This window comes from Corapipo altera, unplaced genomic scaffold (assembly GCF_003945725.1).
Source record: "Corapipo altera isolate COAL_440 unplaced genomic scaffold, ASM394572v1 68, whole genome shotgun sequence".
NCBI classification, from domain to species: domain Eukaryota; kingdom Metazoa; phylum Chordata; class Aves; order Passeriformes; family Pipridae; genus Corapipo; species Corapipo altera.
In genome coordinates this window covers 141,928-145,873 of record NW_020884919.1, presented here as the reverse complement: position 1 = coordinate 145,873, position 3,946 = coordinate 141,928, and the positions used below count along the sequence as shown (strand labels likewise).

At 50.8% G+C, this 3,946-nt stretch overlaps 1 protein-coding gene and 1 long non-coding RNA gene across 3 annotated transcripts in view; one reads left to right on the top strand and one right to left on the bottom strand.

Annotated features, from left to right (window-relative positions):
• Positions 1-309: 309 nt before the first annotated feature.
• Positions 310-3,946, top strand: part of TANC1 (tetratricopeptide repeat, ankyrin repeat and coiled-coil containing 1) — a 74,759-nt gene continuing 71,122 nt past the window's right edge. The window contains exon 1 of one of the 2 annotated variants that reach the window (XM_027656231.1): positions 310-368. The gene's annotated coding sequence lies outside the window, so the exon portion shown is untranslated. Of the gene's footprint in view, positions 369-582; positions 669-3,946 lie in introns of those variants that run through there. The other variant, XM_027656232.1, reaches the window with a different exon arrangement.
• On the bottom strand, positions 2,436-3,935 carry LOC113953261. The gene is made up of 2 exons (XR_003529813.1): positions 2,944-3,935; positions 2,436-2,665 (listed from the first exon to the last, which is right to left on the bottom strand). It is a non-coding gene; the product is annotated as an uncharacterized LOC113953261 (long non-coding RNA).

Below are 3,946 nucleotides of genomic sequence, written 5' to 3'. Positions count from 1 at the left end.
GTGTGGGGTGTCCGGGCAGCACAGCCGGGCAGAGCTCACGGTGTGGGGTGTGTGGGGTGTCCGAGCACACGCGGCCCGCGGGCCTGGCCGGCTGTGCGGTGCTCTGGGTCGGTGTTTGCGGAGCGGCCCCTCAGCGGGGCTCTGGGGCCGGGCGGGCGCTGCCCCGTCCCGTCCTGTCCTGCCCTGCTGTGCCGTCCCCTCCCTCAGCGCTCCCGCTCCGCCCCGGCCCGTCCCGCCGGGGGCGGGCGCTGCCGCCGCCCCTCCCGTGAGCTCATCCCGCCGCCGCGCCTGCCCAGCCCGGAGGAGCCCGAGCAGCCCGGGCTGGGCCGCGCCGCGGAGCCCGGGGCGAGGGGCCGGGCCCGCCGCTGGTGAGACTTCCCTGCCCTCTCCCTCCCTCCCCTCTCCCTCCCCTCTCCCTCCCTGCCTCCGGCCTGGCCGGCGGGCGCGGGGCCGGCGGTGAAACTTGGTGCCGGGGGAGCGTGTGCGGGCGGGGGCCGGGGCGGGGCCCGCGCTCGGCACGGCCGCGATTTCCGCCTCCCCGGCGCGGTCCTGGGACCGGGGCGGGTTTCGTGCTTTCGGTGGTAGAGATTCGGGGGAAAAGAAGAGGAATGCTGCTTTCGGGAAAACTTGGTTCCTTGGTGACCAGTGGTTGTGGTTGGTGGTAGGAGGTGAGGAAGAGCCCGCTGAGAGCAGGGCGCACGCCGCGGGCAGGGCCTGGGGGTTCGCGGCACCGGGACACGAGCGGGTCTGTGGGGACGGGCCGGTTTCGGCGGCTGGAACACAAGGTCCTGCCCTCGAGGTCGTCAGTGTTCCTGCCGTGATCTCAGGAATAAAATGATAACTTGATTTGTTTTTAATATATGAGTTACTGATAATGTATAGTAATGGAGTATTTTATAACATACTTTTTAAAGCTTTCTGATTTCTGAAGTACTTGTTTGCCTCATGATGTGTGTTTGTTGGATAGTGAACTGGGTCCTAAATTACTGTTTTCAGAAGTAGAATGTGACTGGAGAGCTCTTTCTGCGAGGATGAGCCTCGGGGGAAGAAGGGGTTTAGCTGTGCCTTGGTGACAGCGATGGGTCCCCTGCCCCAGCTCTCTGTGACAGCAGCGGGTCCCCTGCCCCAGCTCTCAGTGACAGTGACAGGTCCCCTGCCCCAGCTCTCAGTGACAGTGACAGGTCCCCTGCCCCAGCTCTCTGTGACAGCAGCGGGTCCCCTGCCCCAGCTCTCTGGCCGTGCCCCTGCCTGGGCAGGGTGGCAGCAGCACTCCCTGCTCTGCCTCACATGGTGCTTTCTGAGGAAGCCAACAGCTGGGGATGTGGGCGGTTTGCTTTGGGCCTCTGTGCCTGCTGCGTGGAAAAACAGTTTGCAAGAGGTTCACTGGTTCAGACTGTGTTAAGTGTTTTACTTATCCAGGCTACTTCAGAGTTTTTTGGTACCTGCAGGAGTGTTATTTTAGCCTGTATTTTTGATAGCTGTTGTTTAAAAATAGCCTTATGCTTATACAATTGAAAATATCAGGGAATAAGAGAAATAAATGTGCTACCTTAGATCCTAGAAAATTTCCTCACACTGTAGTTTGATATTCAGTAGCCAAAAATGAATCTTTCCCATTTGTTCTAATCTGTTGGTTAAGTGCTGGAGAAAATAGTATTATATTATTATGTAATGATAGGGAGCAAGGTGAGCACAAATGGAGTTTCTCTTTGCCGCTGCTAGAGCGGTGTATTTAGAGCTTCATTCACATGGATGCTCTAAAGTGCTGGTTGCCTTGCTTTCTCAGTGGAGCTAACCATTGGAATGCCCAAATGGGGATGAATTATGTCAACTTGAGAGCCAAAACATATTTGGTTCATGGCCAAAGTCACTCAGCTTCCCATAATGGTCTGTAGGAAAAAGACATTCTGTGTGTCTAACCACAGTCCTGAAGTTGATGCCATGGCAACTTTGTGATCTGGGTGTATACGTCTGCAGGCAGCTGAGCAGTCTTAGTAGAGGTGTTCTGTTTTTCTTTAGCTGAACTTGTTACTCTTGTCAAGATTAAACTTTTCTTTGAAGATGAAAGATTATTCAGCAAATCATTAAAACCCTTGTGTGTGTAAGAACATCAGCCCAATCTGTTGGTTATTTGTAATGACATTCATAAACGTCTGTAAAGTGAAATTTATGGTTTTAAAATTAAATTTTATCTGTAGAGATGCTGTTTTGACTAAAAAGTGGTATTTCATGCTTTATGAGAAGCTAGATCTTTATGTTTTCCAGAAAAACAGAGAAAGGTCAGCTTTGGGTTTTATGTGTGGGTAAGGTTGGAGAAAACCGGGTTAGTTCATGTTTTTTGGTTTGCTTTCAGCTCCCAAGACTTGAAGTCAAAGTTGGAGAGTTTATTTTTCACAAAGCTGTGACAATGAAAAAACCCCAAAACAGCATATGGCCTAACAAATATGTAAGGTCTTATTTTTTAACAATATATTTGTGTATAGGAAGCACCAGTGTTAGAAAACTGAGTTCTGACATTGAAGGCGTAGTGTAACACCAGAAGCAGTTGCTGGAACAGCCCACGATCCTCACTGCATTTGGTTTTGTGTTTACCTTTAGTTTGAAAAGTGCCTTGTTTAAAAAAAAAAAAGTTTGTTGGTGGAGCCTTAAACTCTCTGATCTTGTCCTGCAGGGAAGAAAATAAAGGGATCAGCTGCTCATTAAGGCAGAATATCTATTGTGCAGCCTAATACTAATGTGTCTGCTTCCTCTGCTGTCTCTTACTACCTTCTTTTAAAATCCATTTTTTTTAGCATGGCTGATTTAATCCTTCAGTATTCCTTGTACTTAGGAAGTTCTATAGGGCTATTTCAGCAGGCTTACCTGACTAGATGATTTATCTAAGTATAAAACTCTCAGAGCACCCAGGATGCTCTCTGTGCTCCATTTGGGCTCTCCACATACCTGTCAGAGACTCCTGCAGTGTCCCTTTCCTGCTCACTGGGATGAAGGAGAGTCTGAACCGCAGCACAGGTTTTCTGCCACTTGGTTTTGTGCTTCAGTCACACAGAGTGCTTTTGGTCTCTTTTCATAGCTGAAATGTTTTCTTGCTACTCCTCCCTGTCTTTCAGCTTCATGAACCTTCAGAGGGTTGTCCAGTGTAGCGTTTCAGGTTTCTGGTTGTACAGGTGATACATTACTATATAGACTTCGTTTTCATCCACTGTTGTTGCTCCTGCTTCCTGAAGTACAGGTGTTCTAGTTCATGGAATGACTAACTTTGAAAAGTCCTGTTTCTCTTGCCAGAATTCTCAGGAATTCTTTTTTTGTTTCCCCCCTCACCCAGAGGAGGCTTGCTAAGATATAGGCTTAATCTGTAAAGGTAGTTTGGCACTAGAGTACTCAGCTCTGCACTGTCTTTGCTTCAGTGCTCGGCCTCCTTGCGTGGTGTCCAGAGACACTCCTGTGCCTGAGGGATGCGCATGAGAGTCTGGAAGCAAAGGGCCAGGAAACAAACGGTGCCTGGGAGAGTTATTTCTCCACTGCGTGACAGGGAACAGTTGCTGGGAAATGAGGTTGGTTTCCTGAGGTAGTGCCATCACCAGTCTGGTATTTCATGTATTTTCTCATCTGCAGTACTGATTTCTGCCGCGGGTGCCAGTGTGAAGGCAGGACGAGCTGTGTGGATCGGTCGGCTTGGCCCCGCACGTGTGCCTGGCTGCTGTGGTGTCCGTGGTGTCGGCAGGGAGCAGTTTGCTCTCAGTTGTACTGGGGCAGTTTGCTCTCAGTTGTGCAGGAGCAGTTTGCTCTCAGCTGTGCAGGGGCAGTTTGCTCTCAGTTGTGCAGGAGCAGTTTGCTCTCAGTTGTGCAGGGGCAGTTTGCTCTCAGTTGTGCAGGGGCAGTTTGCTCTCAGTTGTGCAGGGGCAGTTTGCTCTCAGTTGTGCAGGGGCAGTTTGCTCTCAGTTGT